We start from the raw sequence: 19,344 nt of genomic DNA, 5'->3' as shown, positions 1-19,344 counted from the left end.
CACGAAACATCACAACGAATTAGGATCATAAATAATAGAAAGTGGAACAAAACGTCTGGGAAATTCTTTACTCATCTCTGTAGCCTTCTGGGCAGAAAAGCTCATTTTGAAAGCAGATGCCCCTGTCTACTGTAACAGAATTGAAGTTTTGCAGTGGGTGTTCACTGCTTTCAGCTGCCAGTGAGGGTTTTTAGCAATGCCTGTAATCCTGAAATGCCCAGATTGTGATCCATGAGCAAGTGTAGAAATGGATGGACATGTTCTAGAGGAAAAGGCTCAGTAAGACTTTCTCTCAAGCGTGTGTACAATATTTCAGTACCCCTAAGTGATGCAAGCCAATAAAATTACTGGCATGTTTAAAGAAAAACATAACACATGTGTGATTGCCTGGAGAACTGGAGTCCATGATTTTAATTCTGTTTAACAGAGGTTTAACTCTTAGTGTCATGCAGCTATCAGGCTGCTTTTCTTTTACTCCTGTTTTCCTATATTGGAAGCAGGTCTTGATCCTTTCAAAGGAGCTTTTCATTTAGTTTAACTTAACTTCACTGCTAAGCAGCAGAGCAGAAAAACAAGCACCCTTGTGGAGTTTTTCCAATTAATTTGGGATTTGCAGTTAAATACAGGTGTCACAATTTAACATATGAATAATTCACAAACCATCAAACAGCACTATTTCAGTGGAGGAGTTTCTTAAAAAAATAAGAAAAGGAGTCAAACATATGCCAAACATTTACAGGATTCTTAGCAGCAAGTGGCTGAAGGAAAGTTGAAAAAACTGTAAATGAAGCAACTTAGCTGATGGGTTGTTTAAATTCTCAAATAGCAGCTGATGACTTCTTCCTCTTCAGGGGAAGTTTCCTGACTTGGTTATAGCTTTGCATTCATTTTTGTTTCTGAAAATCCTTTACAACAGGAGAACAATGATCTCTGAAGGAGATGGGCTGAATCATTATTTTTTTTCTTGTTCTGGAACTTAAACTGACATATTTTTCCATGCAAGAAAGTCTTTTAGAGCTTGCAACTGTTCAGGAAAAATAAGACATATTTGTGTTGGTAATTGGCATGACTCTTCTTGCATGTTATTAATTTTATGCAAAAATGAAATCTTTAGGTTAAGAAAAGCTAGTTAGAAGTCCTTTCATCATTTTAGTTTAGCTTCTACACAATGTGAAGTGACCAGATATGATGACAATTGAATTTAAGAGAAGTGACAACACAACGAGATGTTTGTATCCATCTGCATAAAAAGATGAATGGGTTAAATACTGACCTCACTGTCTTTATTCTGTCTAAACCTTCCCCAGAGGTGACACACAAGACCAAGAATGATTCAGTGGTCTGATAAGGGGAATTCTGCATGCCTCCAGCTAGTCTGCCTTTGTGAGCCAGTAACTAAAATGGATTGCATTTGGGCACTATATTTATTTTTGCCCATAATTTTTTATCTGATCTTGGCTGGCACCCCAAATCTATTTTTTTGTTAACACACAGTTTTTATGGTATATTGAAAAAGCCTGCAATCTAACTTTCCCTGCCACCCAAAATGAAACTAAACCTATGAGTGAGTATTTAAGAGGAGCTACTACCACTCAGATGGCTGTGGCTGGAGAAGCCTTCCTTGTTCCTAGATTGACGTTATACAGAATTTCCTTAGGTTATATTTCATTTCCTTTATCATATAGCCCAGTAGCTGAGATGTGAATATGACAGATATATGATAAATATCAGATCCACATCTTATTTGAAGCGCATGAAGGTGCTCAAATGCTGCAGTAGGTAGGATGTGGTAACTGCTTCTAGCCACTGCTCAGGCATCCGGTGATCATGAGGATCATCCAGTGCTCTCATGAATGTTCATTCATAATGAATCCCCAAAATTATGTAACATAATTTATATTACTCTTTATTATTTATATTATATAATTATATTACTCTTTAATAATGAGAGAGAAATAAAATCAATGATTTTATAGATGAATGGACTCTTCATTTTTTCTCCTTTTTTATTTTTTTAAAGAACCTTCTGCATCATTTTCAGTCTTGATTGCTTGAAGGACTAAATTACACATGGCAGGTATTTTAGTGGGGGCTCAGCTATGGTATATCTGGAGATGTAATGAAGCACTGAAGTATTCTTTTCCCTGGGAGATGAGAGTGGCTGTTACAATACCTCACTTGTCTCGTGCTTGACAGTTGAACTCCTATTTTAAATAATGGCAGGATGTCCAGAGCTTTCCTACATTCTCCTTTCCTTTCAGTGTGCCGGATGCCCTGGCACCAGAGAGCCTTTGAAACCTTCTCCTGTTTCTTCCACACCTGATGGTGATTGTTTGACTGGAGATTTATAGCTGGCCTGAAACTCAAGGCTTCCAAGGAGCTGGAGTTACAGAAGCTTGCAGCAATGCTGGATTCCCTGGAGAGGTGGTGCTATCGTCATCTGATGGCTGCCAAGCAGCAAAATGAGATGGTAATTTCTGCATTCCAGTGGTTGAGAGCTTCTACCACCAAAACCACCAAGAAGACTTAAAGAAAAAGCTGTTTAGAGCTCTTATCTGCTGGACATGTTTTGTGTTGGGGCTCTAACCACATCAGTGGCATTGCTGGCATCAATGGAATATCTCCTCTGATAGTTTATCACAGGCATAAGAACTTCCACGGTGGAGATTCAGTCGTTTATCTCTGTGAGGAAGCAACCAAGAAACCATGATCAGGCAAGAAACCATGATCAGCAAGACTTCCACACCTGCTCTCATCCCATGAGAAGAACTAGTAAAGCCAATAGGTTCATGGGGGCATTTCTAAAACACGTTTGTGGCCTGAGTAGTGTTTCCTTCCACAGAATGTCAGAGTCACAGAGTAGCTGAGGTTGTCTAGTGCAGTCTCTTTCTCAAGCAGAGCTGGCTAGAGCAGATTGCTGATGACCTTGTCCACCTAGGTTTTAAATATCTCCAAGGATGGAGACCCTAACAACTCACTGGAAAATCTGTGCCACTGTTTGGTCACCCTCGCAGCAGGACAGATTTTTCTTATGTTCAGAAGGAACCTTCTGTGTTTCAGGTTGTGTCCATTGCCTCTTGGCCTGTCGCTGGGCACCAGAGAGAAGATTCTGGGTCTGTCTTCTTTGCCCCATTAGGTATTGATCAGATTCCTTGAGCTTTCTCTCCTCCAGGCTGATTGGTTCCAGCTCTCTCAGCTTCTCATGGGAAGGAAGCTCCAACCCCTTCATCATCCCTGTCCTTTGGAGGCTGTGGTTGCTCCAGCACTATGAAGGTCTTAAATCACACATAAAACTCTAAAACACCTCCTTTTCTGCCCTCTTGTTGCCTCCCCATCCACTCTTCTTAACCAACAAGCAGTATGGGAGAGACAAGAAAAAAATACAAGTTCTTTATAGGAACGACTTCATATTTAACACTCAGAAATTGAAGGGTTCATTCCTTGCTCCTTCAGAACCACGACACAAGATTTAAAGCGTCACTGCAAAATTGCAAAACAAGTGTTCCTGCCAATGTAAATAAAAGGGGAGATAAAGCTGGAGATGATTGATGGCTGTGGGAAGGAGAAGCTACTAGAGATACCTGAAAGGAGAGCCATCAAGCTTTATTAACCAAGACATAAAAATATCTCGTCAGGGATAAAGCTCCCTGATGTAATTACAGTGAAAAGGAAAAATTTATTCCAGAGATGAAATTAGTTCAACATCTGAACAATATTTTCAGACTGTGAAATAATCCCTCAGTAGTGATTCTTCCTCTCGTTAGCCTTTTGCTCATTATTCTTTCAATTGCTATCATCATCATTGTCCCTGTTCAGAGGTAAAACTGTACTGATAGTAATTCTCAGACAAGTAAAAAAAGGATTTATGTGGAAAAGGGTGGAATTAGGAAAATCCTTTGGCAGCAAATGTCTTTTTTTCCCCTTAAAAATAGAAAAAAAGGAGAACAGTGGAATTACACTGTCAAACAACCAGCCCAAATCTGAGCAAAGATGGAGTATAATTTATTTTGTGAACTGTTAATAAGTAATAAACTAGGGAAAAAAGAGATTAGGAATGTTTTAGACAATACTAAATTATGTTATTAGATCTTGAATGATCTCCTTGAAATTGTTAGCAACAGTACATATGCAGTGCTGTTTAGCTTTTGGGTGCCTTACATCCTGGAAAAATAGAATGTTCTAGCATAGCCCTATACATAAAAGCTTTCTTGTTTGTTTTTTTTTCACTAAGACACCCAACCCAAACCTTAAAAATTATTTCACTTTAAATCTTTTTGCAGTTTAGCACATTGTACTGAGAGGAATGTTTTTACTGCTATTTTATGAGTCCCTAAAAGAGTTTTATAAGACAATTTTGAACTTAAACATCTTCAATAAAGTATAAAATAATGACTTGGTAGGATCAAAACTTTCTAAATAATAGCTCCTTCTACAATGGCTGCCAGCAGGTTTAACGTATCAATCGTGAACATAGACAGGCCAGTCAGTAAAAGAGGGAGCCCTTCACTTTTTCATGCTCAAAAATTGTAAATGTTGCTTTTTCACAGCTTTTGACTCTTGATATGTCTCTTCACTCCTGTTTAAGGGGATAGCAGCTGCTTTATTAATTGCTCTTAGAAGAACAGAGTAGGGCTGCCATAATGACTCACTCAAAGATGTATTGAAACAATAATTTGTGACTAATATATCTAATTATTTGCTCAGTTATAGCCTTGACAGTTCCAACCTCTTGTGTTGCTTAAAATTTATGACTTTAATAGTGCTACAGATTAAATTGAAATATTCATTTTAATACCAATTTTATCTATTCTATCAAAAAATGTCATTAGATCACAGCAGTAGAGAATTAAAAAAACAAATATATTTTTAAGAATGTCCTATATAATTCCTTTAAAATTTTAAAAATTTAAAAAGAAATGTAAAAAAAAAATTTTAAAAATTAACCAAGCAACAAATTACTTCTTTTGCCTTCTTTTGGTGGCCTTCATATAGACTGTAATAAGTTGCTGAATGTCTATGGTAAGATTCTGAAGAATGATTAAAAAAAAAATCACAGAAAAAAATATTCGCCATTATTACTATTTGCACATTTACAAGGATATCTATGAAACTCTAAAGACTTTTTCTCCATTACATTCTACAGAAACTTCTTGATAATGGATATTTGATTTGATATATATTTCTACAAGTACTTACAGGTGTTTGTTCATACACATATTTGTGTGTTTATGTGTATTTATGCATTGCCTTGTGGATTTACACTGGAACGTGTTTGTTTTAAGAGATTAAATACTTATACAGTAGTCATGAAAGCCTTATCATGGACTCACTCACCATCTGTTCAGTGCAACTGACTTCCAAGAGAAAACAGAGAATAGCACGGAAAAGGTTTATTGCAAAGAAATATTGCATTTCATTAATCATGTGAGCAGTATTCCTTTGTTTAGAGCTTTAGCGTAGTACACCACATAAAGGATTAGTTGAGTATAGAAGCTATTACTGAGCTACAAGATAAAAGAGCTGGTTTTCTCATTTTGTTCTCTGTTGACAATTGCACTCTTTTATATTATTTACTTGAAGAAGTACACTGTCCTCTGGCATCCTGACATGCTAGAAACTTCCTTCAGGCATGTGGAAGCTTGTTTCTACATTGCATCTCTCTGCTGCATGAAAAATGAGTAATTTTTCATTCCAAGGAGAGCTTTTCCTTGGAGAAGGAAGTTTTCTTGCTGCTCATCTGAGCAGATAGAAAACTCATGATGCGAGAGATTTGTATGATAAACAGTATTCGGAATGAAAAATTTAATGAGCACAAATATTATCAGAGTTGTTCTTTAGCCCCAAGTGAAGATTAATGACATGTGTTTTGCATTTCATGAGACACTCTTCGAGAACTCCTAATTAATGGAAAATACTTCCATTCTCAGAAATAGGCAGTCCTTGCTGTTGAGTAAGGTTTTGCGTAAAACTAACAAGACTCGAATAATTATTTCTTGGCTGTCAATTTGTAGTTATTTAGATGACCTCAGCTGGTTACTTCATGCATTCAGTACTCATTGTTTCGAAGATTTTCCTATCTTCAGGCAGCCTTCCATATCTAAGGACATCTTAAAAACGAGGTGAAAAGCAAGAAACATAAACAAACAGCCATGTTTTGCTGTCAATATCTAATAACCCTGCTTTTATTGGATGTTGGGTTGAAAATAGCCTGTAATACTCTATTTGCTAAGTAAGCCCAAGATCATCAAATGATCCTCTCAGTCATGCATTCCTTTAGAAGCAGTTTGCTTTTGTTCACTGTTGGGTTGTTTTTCCCTTACAACCAGAGTCATGTTTTTTTAGATCATATCTATTTTCTGAATAAGCACAACATTACCAAGTGCTCCTCTTTATTATGGGTTCTGAGAATGCATAGATTGCAATAACAAATAAGAAGATTTTTTTTTTAAATACAACAACAGCGAGTGATGAAGGGATGGGATGAGTTGCAAGAAATTTGTGCCACTGACAGCACAAATAAGGGTGTGGGAGCTCAATTCAGGCAGACACTGTAAGAGCATGAGAGAACAAATCTATTACAAAGGCCCTCTCCTAATCAATGGATCACTTTGCTTTTGAATAAAATCTATGAAAGAAATGGGGGGAAAAGCCCACAAGCTACCACCTAGAAATATACTTTATGCCAAAGCAACAGGGTAAGATTCCGGTTTTTTTTTCATGTTTGAAGAAAATTATTTTCCTTAATTACCTTCAACAGAGATCTTAAAATATCTACTTACTTTTTAAATAAGATAGCTTCTATTGCTTTAATGTGAAAAATCCATCCTGGCTTTTTCAGAGTGGTGCAGTTCATGGCAATAAATTAGAATGTATCTATTTTCCTGGTTATGCATTGTGAAGATCCACGAGTTTCTCCTTGCCTTGACTGGTGTTTTAGTACATTCAACAAACTCCACTTAAAAAGCTCATTTAACTAATTTCTTGAATTCCTTCTTACTTGCCATTGGTGGTGAAGAAGTTCAGAAATGTTACTCTAAAACATTCTTGCCTATTTCTAGGTTTTTCAAACTAATTTGGCAAAACATAACCAGAAGATATCGAGGCCAAAGTGACTCACATTAAACAGACCTTATTTCACAGTGCCTGGCTCATTTTGAAAAGTCCTTCCACCACAAGGAACTCCACATAAGGGAAGTGCTTTGTCAGGAATTATGTCTGCTTAAGATAGCTGCAACCCTGACTTTTGATAACAGGGGCACAACATCAGTCACTACCTGGATACCAGATAACTGGAATTGTCCCCAAATCCAAGCACAGCAAATTAAATTGGTGTATGTGTGCACACATGAACACACAAAAATGGACAGTAGTTCGCCCCAAAGAGTTTAAAAATTAACAGTTTTCCCCCAGTTTAATTTCCATTCAAAATGTGCCTCCTTGCTGAAATCCCTCAGTTAAATCACTTATCCAGGCTCCTTGGGCAAGTCAACCTCTGCAAGCTGCCCAAAGAAAATCAGAAAATGCTAAACCTGTACAACATATTCCTTTACTTATTCTGCACAATATTCTTTTATAGATGCACCAAACCCAGGCTTCAGTGTGGAAATACCATGTGAGTGAACACTACAGCTGTGGGGCATACAAAGTTTTCAGTCAGATTGTGTGGAGCAGACTGTCATATCCCATAGTGGCCATAATTCCACGTAAGTATGATAGACAAGTTGCCAGTGTATACCTGCAAGAGAACCATGCTACATTTAGTCTTCTCTCCTGCTATATTCTATTCCTAAGCCACTGCCTGTAAAATAGCAGCAGCAGCAGCAGAGAGCCATTAAACTACAGCAGTGTAACAAGAATTTCTTTCATGAATGTGAAAAAACGATGCTATCTGTATCATTCATCACACAATAGCTTTCTGTAATCAATTATAATAGATATCCCAGACTAGTAGAAGAAACAGAGGGTTGGAAAGCAAGATAGGATTGAAATGCCTTTATCCTCACATATTCAGAAGGAAAATTTGGAGGTCTCTCAGTACTCAAATTGAATGAAATTGGTGTTTGAAAAACAGTGTTTTCTTGTTATAGAAGAACTTCTCAGTTTCCTAACAATATACCTAAAACTGGAAAAGGCCTCCTATATGTCAGCCTCCTCTTTGGTGCAAAAAGAGAGGCAGCCAACCTGTGCCCATGCACTGCCCCTTGGCATCCTGCTGGCTGGCTTTTCAGTGGTGCTTTTGGGAGAGACTGATTATTGCCTGCTGCCTGCCCTGGGGCTCTGCACTGCCTTAGGCTGCACATGGGGGATGAATCAAAGTTAAACAGAGTGTCTAGCAGGAGGTAGACCCCACCCGTGGAGCTGCTCTTGGCCACCAGTCACTGCAGTGTGACAGCAGGAGCAGAGGAAGCTTGAGAAGCTGTGAACTGCCCCTCTGAGACCCAAAAACACCTTCATAATAACCCTGGCTTTCTATCATCCCCCACTGTGCAGGCTAATGGAGGCTGCTCAAACAAACAGAAATATTTTTATGGACTGTGAAGTCAGACTTGTGCTACAAGGAGGAGAAATGGGGGAATGTTCGAGAAACGGGGAGGTTTCAAGAAGCTGCAGCTGATTATCTGTTCATTATCACATTTTCCAGCGGTTTCCCCCCATAAGTGTGAAAATGTCTGAACTGTTGTGCTTCTTCCAGCTCCTAGATACTGAAGTTCATGGTAAACTGCATGGCATCTCCATCACTTTCCCAAATTTTCTCTCCACATTTACACTAGCCAATTTGAGGGCCATTCTTTGTTTGCAGCAAAGACATTAAAGCTCCAGGTCATGTTTATGGAGTGCAGCCAGGAATAGAGAGGAAGGAAAGAAAACATTCATGCCTGGGAGTTTTTTGCTTTAAAAGTCTTACACAGGCACACAAATTAAAGTACTGATAGATATTTAAATATTTTTAAAGATGCTGTAACCATACCAATGGCATTCTATCATCAAAATACAAAGTTGTATGTTTCAGCAGTGATAGAAAAATGCTGACATATGTTGAAAAATTGTAAGAAATCCTTTACTGTTTGAACCAATCCAAAAGTCAAAACTTTTAAAGTTTCTTTATGTTAGTACCTAGAGTAGTTGAAATTCAACAGGTTCAGTGACACCAGTGAAAGTTCTGGGTGACTTTTCTTATATAATTTTAAAACTGATTATTGGAATATAACTAAGCTTCAAAGTATAGAATGTCTGAGCAGTTGGAGTACATAACACAGGGTATATGTATAATCTTTGGGTATATCACTACAGCTTTTTGCAGTCTGAGATGACAGAAGGAAAAGACTCTGTAAAGCAACCACTGATGCAAAGTCTACATTAACATTACTTGAAATAAAAAATTAATTTTAAGTGATATGAAGGAAAAGTTAATGCATATCTTTTTTCCAAGTGAATACATTTTCTTTTTCCCTAAACACAACTCTGAGGGATGTATTTGCTAATCAAAGTTCCTTCTACTCCTCTCACCCACAAAATTCCACTCCTGCAATCCTTCATTTGGGCCAGATTGACATTAGATGAATGCAGAATTATGTCTTGAATTTACTGAGAGACAGCAGAATTTGCTGATGGATTGAATCATCTTCACCCAGTCTCACACCTCTGCGTGGCAGATACTGCTGCAAACTAGGACATGTTCCTCAGGGTGTGCCTTATGCAAGATGCTGTGCTAAGGAATTAAGAGAGTGTGTGTTAGGCAGTATGTAGTTTGTGTAGCACAGATTTTTCAGACTCTCAGTACTTTTCCCTGTAAGCCTCATGCCACATTACTTGTGTGCTCCTGCTGAGACAGACAGGCTATGGGATTTTTCCCTCCTCCACCCCCTACCTGCCAAGATATTCTTTGCTGAGCTTTGTGTCATGTGGCATTAGGAAAGCTTTGTTCTCAGAGCTTAATTCTCTTTCTCCAAGTCTGCAGCGGGTGGCATTTACAAACTAATGCACTTGCCCTTTAGGTAGCCCCTAACAGACATCTCGTGTCCAACAGGAATTACAGACCATTTTGCTCTGAGAAGGAGTTTCAGCTGTGCTCAAGGAAATTCAGGAATAAATATGCACTACAAGACTTAGTCCCTTTTTCAGGGGCTGCTGAAAAAAATGGACAGCTTTGTCTCTTTTTCAATAACAGCCTTCTCCATGTATGCAACAGTTCACCTCTTCCTACTAATGTGTATGTTCAACACAGGATTTATACTTTAGCTAAGTAGTAAAGGTTTTTTTCAGTCTTCTAATTACAGATTGCGTTTAAAAAGTTTTATAATAAAATTGATAATATATTTCTCTATGTCAAGGCAAACATCAGCTTCATCCAACCAAGCTTCTTTAAAAAATATTTTAATTTATCTACTAACTACTACCCACTTTCCCCACCTGTGTTCTTTTGTACTTCTCTGAACAACACGGTTATAACATGCTACTGGTATTTACTTCCTTTGTATCAGTATAACTTCCTATTTAACACAAGAGCCCTTAAATAGCAGTAATTAATGAAAAAAATTCTCACAAAAACTTTCACTTGGCTGTTCTGACCATATTACTTACGTGTATGACATAATGCTTTGTGTCATTAGAAATTAAGAAATGAAAGGGTGAAACATGTACAGTACCATAGCTAGACAGAAATTCCTAACTCTGTTCCCTTCCATATAATGTCATTCCCATAACTAGAAAAACAAAAGAGAAAGAAGTGTTTTATTTTAAAAATATACAGAAATAGGATAGAGGAGTGAATCATTGTACAAACAAATGGAAATGCTTCTTGGGAAATTAAACACTCTGGCTGCATTTGAAACCTGATTGTTTGAAAGAAGAAGCAAACTGTGTTTAACAAATGTTTATCCACAAAGCCATGCTGAGTCTCCTCAAACATGATATTAAATAGCAGGACAGCTATTAAAGATTGATAAATTGCTGTAAGTAGATTTTTTTCATTTGAGAGTTTGGATTTATTCCTCCTTGTAAATGTCTCCTATAGAGATCACTGTAGAATAAGTAGTTTATATCTGATTCTTATAACCCACAATGCAGAATGACGACTTGTGATTCAACTTACAAGTAACCTCCATATGGAAATCTTCCTTTGATGTTTTCCACTGGTTTTTTGCTGAAAAAGCAATTGGAAATTTTTTTCCTCTTTTCTGCTGTTACAGTAGAAACTTGACAATAGGTAACCACTGAGATTTTTCCTTTCTGTGGAAAACGCACAGCTTCAAAAGAAAGTAACAAAGGTCTCATAAAAGTAGTCTGTTCAAATAAATCACTAGATCAATGCCCCTACAGCATTTCTAGGTCATTTGTGAATAGCAATGTTAATCAAGCAATATTTTTAAAAAAAAATTAAAAATTGTTCAACTTAGGGAGCTTCCCCAAAGCCATCACCAGGCTTGGAAACACTGGTGCCTCCAGAAGAAAAGACCTGCTACTTCCAGAGTTGTCATGACATTGAAATCCCCTTCCATGACTTGTTGTAGCCACCTATGAGTGGAGTTGAACTGCTGAGGCACAAAGCTGAGCCCTCTCCCGTGACAGATCAGCAGTGCAAAGAGGCTCTCTGGCCATGCAGTGATGGACGGCAGCTCGCAGCCAGGCTCGGGTTTCAGGAGCTGAAATGGACAGCTCAGACAGAGGCACGGCTACTGTGGGAGGAGGACGGGGCTCAGCTGAGCTGCTGGTTAGGATTTAAACACCTAAAAGTTAGACCAGCTCGTGGTTCAGGTGCCACATCACCTTGAGTCTCCCTGAGGATGGGGTTGCTGTTGCCATGCCTGGGAATGTGACTCTGGTTTGCTGAGACCAGGCTCCTGTGAGCAGAGAAGGAGGCAGTGAAATGACGATCCAGGACTGCTCAGTTTGGTTTATTTTTGTTGGTACCCCAACCTTGCTGAAATTCTCCTTGCATCTGTTGTTGCTGCTGCTTTTATCAGTGGGTCTAATGTTACAGAATAAATCAGGAGGAGGCTGCCCAGGGGAATGCTGAAATTACCATCCCTGGAAGTGTTCAAAGGTCCTGTGGATGTGGCACTTTGAGACAGGGTTAGTGGTGAGCACACCGGTGATAGGTGAATGATTGAAGTCAATAATTACAGAGGTCTTTTCCAACCTTAACAATTCAATGATTCTGTATTTGTGCATGCTTGACTTCATAAAGGTGCATTTTTCAATGAAGGTAAGAACCTCTAGTGATGACACAGAAGCAGCATTAAAGATCTTCTCAGGGTTTACCTCCCAATTCTGTCATCTTCACTAAACTTGTAAATATTTTTCTTTACTTCTCTGTCCAGTTCTTTTTCGGGTACAGTCCTGGTGACCCCGGTGGGAAAGAGAGCAGGGACAATGTGAGAAAACCTTGTGCCCTGCGTTATTCTGATTTATGTTCTATGAAAATGAGTAGGGGATGCAGAACCCTCAAAGGGTGTCATGATACTTTTGGTGTGACTTTTAGAGAAGGAGAGGTGATGTAAACCAAAGTACTGATGTGGGTATTATTTAACATTGCAAATATGAGTTTTTGATCAGTTTTATTTATTTCTGTAAAGACAAAAAACCCAGTAGCTTCCTGATAATTAGCATTCACTAATTATTTCCTCCATATAAATATACTGTCCTTCAGAAAGTCTCTGCTCCCACGCTTGAGATGAAGACTATTTTCCGCTCTGATAACACTGCTTCCATTCTCTCATTCATTCATATGCACATGCCATTTGGTATCAGTTTTCCATTTGATGGCACAATAAAAGTCACCTAATTAAGTAACAACAACTTAATGTATTAACTACATCCTTGTAAAACCACGAGAAATTTGTGGGACAGGTTTACTGCTGATGTTTTACTACCGTTTGCTCCCATTTCCTTCAGTTGTGTTTTGACCCTGAGCAGTATTAAAGGCAAAATTCTGATCCACTGTGGAAATCAGTTGTGAAGCTGAAATGAATTTAAGAGCCTTGGGGTTTCTCATCCAGATCTCCACACGGCCATAACAGGAGTAGTTCTCATGAGAAATCCTGGCTAAACCAGCCCTCTGTGGGCAGTAATATTTTATACACAGGATGTGTGGATACACTCCTCTTTTAAACAAATTTGGAAGAACAATAGCAGCCTAACTCAAGCACTTGGAATATGGGAAATGCCAGAAAGGAGATTCTCCATATAACTTCATTTCAGCTCCCTTGTGTGCTTTGGTAGTCAAACCTGTTTGTTCCTGGGATATTTTTGTTTTCCCTCAGACCTCAATGAATCACAGGAACTCTGAAAGAATGGCAAGTTGTTCAGTATTCCACTGTGTGGACTCCAGTGTCCCTCCCATCTCTAATGTTATTTGAACACAGTTGACAGAACTATTCATTTCCTCAGATATTATATCATGGCACTAGTCATTTTTTCAGTGTATTTATTCTCACAGGACTCATAATTCTCAATTTGCTCTCAGAAGCTGGGCATGCAGAATTAAGAATGTCAGGGGTGATAATTTAGGGCACAGGCTCTGAAATACCTATTCCAAAATATCAAGACCCTAGTTATTAGTGTTCAACATCACATAGCAAAATACCCCCCCAAGAAAAAAACAAAAACTAACAAACAAAAACAACAAAACAAAATCAAACCAACAAAGAACCACCAACTCTCAACTAACAGGTTCAGTCACTTCTGATGTGAATAGAGGCCCTGATAGTGTACATTGTATAGCTGAGCTCAGTTTAAATAACATCATACTAGAAGACATTTAGTTAAAGTAGGATAGAGTTCAACAGCTTCTGTGTTATTCTTAGTAAATTTTACAATCAGTCTTCTGAGTGAAGTGGCAGAAATGAAAGTTTTGTGCAAGCAGATCTGTAGAACCAGACACCTGGTTCTTATGTCCTATATGTCCTTATAAAGACAGTAGTTCTTTAAGAATGAAGTATCAGTTTTAGAGAAAAAACCCTCAAGAGTTCTCGGTAATTCTTGTGACTCATTATGTCTTCTTGTGGGAATGTTTTGACTCTCTAGAGTGCCTCTCTAGCAATTAGAATGTGTTTCCCTCACCCATCCGTTTGTCAAGATGTTCTGCTTGACGAATATCAAACATGGCATTGGCTGGATATGTGATGGATATCTAAGTGTTGGCAGTTCCTCCTCCAGCACACTGGAATGTGGACATGGCAACAAAAGTGTTCCATTTGCCTTGGGAGAGGTCAGAGGGGTCAGCCAGGATGCTGATGGGGAAGGACAGTTCTGTGTGAGCTCAGTGTCCTGAGGATGTTCAGCCTTAAATATGCCTTTTGTGAAGATCCCAGAGCATCCCAGACACCTGCAATGGATACCCTCAAGTCCTAATGTTGGACCACAAGAAAAGATGGATTTGTTAAGGGCTATTGCCTATAAATATCTCTGGTATTTCACATATAATGATATATTTAACATTTAAATATAAAGTTGTGGGATTTTTTTATTTTCTGTAAACATTTCAGTGAAGTTTTGCAATGAAAGATCTACAGCAAGAACCAAAAATAAAACAAAGTGAACTTTACTAAAGTACTTTCCTGAGTGCTAAAGCCAAGTGAATTACAGAGAATAAACATGTCATAAGTAGCATGAAGTAAATTAGATTATAATAGGATTACTGATATCATTTATGAACAAGTTTTTTTTTTTATGTTTACCAGAAATACAAGGGAAAGGAATGCAAGAATGAAGACCAAAACCCCAGTCACTATACAGTTTAACATGCATTTAACTCTCACACAACTGGATGGTCCCTTGGTTTGCCATTTAGGTTCCGGTCTTCAGCACATCTGAATGCTATTTAGTTGAATGCCATGCAAGGGTGGGAAGGAGGAGGATTTCAAGGCACTTATAATGAACATGATCTTCATGTTAATGAGTTCAGTTAAGGGTAGATTGAGTGGGAACCTGAGTCCATTCCCATGGGAGCGTCAGCCTACATCCCTCTGACATTAGTAGGAGCAGAGAGGCGACCTGGTAGCCATCCTGCAAAGTCAAACATACATGTACACCTTGGGTCCTTTTTATCAGAATCTCTTTTTGTTTTTGGTTACCAACTCTCCATTTTGTCAGAGCTGACATTCTCAGCATGAAGGATGGCACCATAAGGCCTGAAGATGCTGAAGACAGAGTAGCCTCCCTTTAGCACAGATGCCTTCAACATGTTACCCCTTCAATTCACTGATAAATTCCTACTGAGTTTTCCCTGAACCTTGAATGTAGTCTGGCCACTCATTTCAGGCATCTGGGTAAAATAAATCTTAAATTGAAAGTTGACCTCATCAGCAAATGTCATTTATTTACATTGGATCCCATCCGTTCGAGTGGCCTCTCTGTACGTATTAGAGGATGAGCAATTAAAGCCTTTGGTTCAGGGAAAGGAAGGGCATTGGAGGTCGCCAGCACTGTGTATCAGATTTTAGCCAAGAAAACTTCTTTAAGCATGTTATTAAATCACAAAAATTACAGATTAATGCTCCACTAAGAAGGCAAAAAAAAATGCTGAGCTTGCTTCTGGACTGTTCTCTGATGCAGGGGAAGTAAGGCTGGAGAATGGAGACAATTAATCTTGGGACTGAAATTTGAGGGAAAATATTTATGTGAAGGACCCTTAAGACACATTTCTCTAGGTCTTTTTTTAACTTCTCCAGAAGTTCTCATAATACTCAGAAAAGTCTTTTAAATCATATTTCTTGTCTCATACAGCTGTAAAATTATTTTGTTCCTCTTGGACTGCATAGAGGAAAAGTGTCTTCAGCATCAATAAGAATTTGACTACAGGGCTATTATATAAAATAGCCCTTCCCAAACTTTTTTCCACTCAGTGAATTCTCTAATCTTTGGGGAGAAAATAATGCAGATAATCTTACAGGGTACTCTTTCTGCACAGTGGATGAGCTGCAGGATTGGGATGGTGAATGATCGATGCGTTTGACAATACACTGGACATTTTTTCAAACTGTCACGAGTGAAGTTCCAAAAGCCTTAGACAAGCCTTGGAGCCATTAGGAACTGACTCCCAACCCAGCCTACAGGTACTCAAGCCACTGGGTGGGAATAAATGTGTGCTTGCAGCATTTGGATTTTTATTTGCCGCGGAGCAGGCCACCTGTGGAGCTCCTGGAACACGCTGTTGTGGGAAGAAAATGTTAACTGAGCATGGTGATGAGCATGGTTTCACAGTTCACTAGCATTCTGAGTTATGAAAACGAAAGAAATTAACATCACACCAGACAGAAGTCAGACTTCACAGGGAACAAGTGGGCATGCTGCCTCAGGACACGAGAGACTCTGCCATAAGACACATGTGGTGTCTCTTGAGGACTGGAAAATGACCTTTACACATCAATGAGTTGTTCAAAGAAGACATATCCTAGGGGTAGGGCTCATTAGCAGAACAAGGAATTGAACCCAAGTCTGATTTGTCTTACTCTTTGACAACTTGCTACCCACAGAAAGCCAACAGATAAAGAAAGGCTGGACAATTTAGCTGATTTTTAATCACAAGGACTTGTTCTTCAGCACTGTAATCGTGGTAAATTTGGCTGCATGTGAGTAGATTAAAACAGCCAAGTACTCACCTCTGAACTGCCATAACAGCTAAGTACTCACCTTCTGAGCCTCTTTCTCTTTGTCATATATGTCAAGAGAGGTTGTGAGACTATTTTGGTACAGGTAAAATAGACATATTTGGATAATCCTATCAAATAATATTGATAACAGTGTTTTTCCTGAAGGCCCTTCTGGTACTAGAATACTTTTGAAAGACAATATATTTTATTGTATAGCTCTGTTATTCCTTTTAGGCACTGTGGCAGCAAACCAGCTTACTTTCAAACTTCAAAAAGTGTGTTAAAAAAACGTTGCACTCAGTGAACAAGATCACTCAGAACCTGAGTGCAGAGGCTGTGCCCTCAGTCTATAAAAGTCACCAGCTACTAAAGCATTATCTTCCCTGTCCAAATGTGTAAGGTCTTCAATAAATAGTAACAACTTGCTCTTTGTTCTTCCTAGACTGGTAAAAAAAAGAAAAAAAAAAAAATCTCCAGTCTTTATAGAATAGATAGGTTGCTGGCAGAAATCCTGGCTGTTTCTTATACTGAACTCTGCTCTAGGAACCAATCTTAAAATGTTAAATAAAAAAATGAAAAGGAAAAAAAAAAGATTTAAAGTTTACTTTATGTCAACTCAAAATAAACAAACAGTCTAACTTCTAGAGGAATATGTAAAGGACTCCTGTGCATGTCAACTAGACACAAAATTGCTGTCAGCACTAGAAAATCTCCTGGACTTTATAGACGATGATGTAGATGTACATGAAAGGCACTTGAAAATCAAAGGAGTTTGAGAGCTGTACAGTTCATCCATATAAATGTAGCTGATGTGAAGCTAAAGCTGAGAATGTACTCTTGGACGGAATCTGTGTTCAAGCTTTCGAAGAAAACAAAAAAAAAAAAAAAGCAGTGAAGAGCTTCAGAGAATTATTGTAGTTGTTCAAGGCTTGAAGCCAACTCATCTTTACAGTAGCCTAAAATCTGATCTGTCTCTCATGAGATCAGAATTTTCAGAACTCTTCTGTGGCTTTTAGATGACACAAAGTCAACTTTTTCAACAGTGAAAGGAATTACCAGGAAGGTGTTCACATGCATCGTGCTGATTACATCTCTAATTAGGACACAGCACATGAAGGTACCACACGGGATCTCTCTGTCCCTGCACAACCAATTTCATGCACTTAACTGAGCCCCAGTGTGTACCAAACCAAAGAGGAATACAGAATTTAGTGGCTTCAGATTGTCTGTCCACAATGTTTGTATAATAGCCAAAATTAAGCAGCAAGAAACTACAGCATTATGTGCATTAAAGCTGCCACAGGCAGATCCTATTTCAGTTTAAGCACTGCTCACATCTCACATGGGCAGGTCTGAGTGTTCTGTGGAAAACTGAAGGTGTGGAGTCCTGGCCCCACAGACACACTGGGAAATTTGCCATTGCTTTAGTGGAGCCTTTATCTCACCCCAGATCTTGAAAGCATTTGCTAGACACTGTATTTCCCAATGTGTTCTTTGGGGCCAGGCAGCACAATAAAACATTCCACAGCTTTAGCAGGAAGAGCTCTTGTGGGGTAGCTGCTCCCTCAGACTCACTGGAAGAGCCTGAAGTCCACCAGAATGGAGCTACAAATTGCTGCTCTGGTAACGGGCAAGATCCATTTTCTGGTGGTAAAGATCCATTTTTACCAGGCAGAGGAATAATCACACTTCTCATATTTTCACTGCTCTGAAGAGAACATTCATGATGATGCAGGTACATGGATGTTGCATAAAGGAGGAATGAGTGAGGAATGCCACTTTCACAGAATCACAGAATGGTTTGGGTTAGAAGGGACCTTAAAAATCATGCAGTTCCAAGCCCCTTGCCACTGGCAGGAGCACCTCACACATTTCTACTGAGATAAAGGAGGGCATTCATTTGGTTTTTCTCCTTTTACTCTAAAGGTAGCAATTAATAAATCACAGTTCTTAGATGAATAACTTATTTTCCTGAATTCTTATAAATAACAAATCAATATGAACAGATAAGTAAATAAAAAGAAGAATACAACCCTTACTTCCTCCTCGGCAATTTAGATTTTAAAGGTATTTTTAGTTAACTCTGTGGAGTTCCCTATTTTAACATTGACTGGCATATCTCATTCATCATCAGAACTCTATTACAAACAATGCAGGTGTCCCTGGATACCTGTGAAAACTGGTGGTCTGTTTGTCCCTTCAATTCTCCAGCATGAGCAAAAATATACCAAACTCCTCTAATGCTCATGGCAGTGAGTCTTAGAGTAGCTGTTAAACACCATTTAATTAAAATAAAATACGAATTCTACTCATCCTCCAGCCCTCCATGCCCCTTTTCCCCCTTAGGAAAATTCAGTTAACAGGACAATCAGACACATGACAAAACAGCCATGCAAAAGCAACTGCAGCTGCAGAAGGGAATTTAAGTGTACCATGCCTGTCAGTCCTGCACAGTCTCAGACTCGATTTATGCACTGAGTATTAGCCAGAGAATCCTACTTTTTTGGGCATCCAGCCTTGATTTCACTTGACTGACAGAATATAGATTTCCAGGCTATTCCTGGATCCTGGAGGATCTGTGGCTGCAGCATGTGCAGAGGGAGGGGAGGTGTGAGGTAATTAGAGACAGGGAAATCCACTTTCTCCTTTCTCCTGGGTGTGATGGGATCAGAGAGTACAGCACTGAGATGTTGCTTGTTTCTCCCAATGCTTCAACCTTCTCCCTCTGTGCATGGGTGTGCACCAGGATTTA

General features: G+C 38.8%; 1 long non-coding RNA gene across 2 annotated transcripts in view; it reads left to right on the top strand.

Moving 5' to 3' along the window:
* The window catches only part of LOC135298662 (uncharacterized), a 53,045-nt gene that overhangs the window by 2,106 nt on the left and 31,595 nt on the right, over positions 1-19,344 (top strand). The window contains exons 2-3 of one of the 2 annotated variants that reach the window (XR_010360701.1): positions 7,577-7,703; positions 8,491-9,086. This is a non-coding gene — a long non-coding RNA (uncharacterized LOC135298662). Of the gene's footprint in view, positions 1-7,576; positions 7,704-8,490; positions 9,087-19,344 lie in introns of those variants that run through there. The other variant, XR_010360702.1, reaches the window with a different exon arrangement.

This window comes from Passer domesticus, chromosome 4, assembly GCF_036417665.1.
Source record: "Passer domesticus isolate bPasDom1 chromosome 4, bPasDom1.hap1, whole genome shotgun sequence".
NCBI lineage: Eukaryota > Metazoa > Chordata > Aves > Passeriformes > Passeridae > Passer > Passer domesticus.
This window is presented reverse-complemented; position numbering and strand designations above follow the sequence as displayed.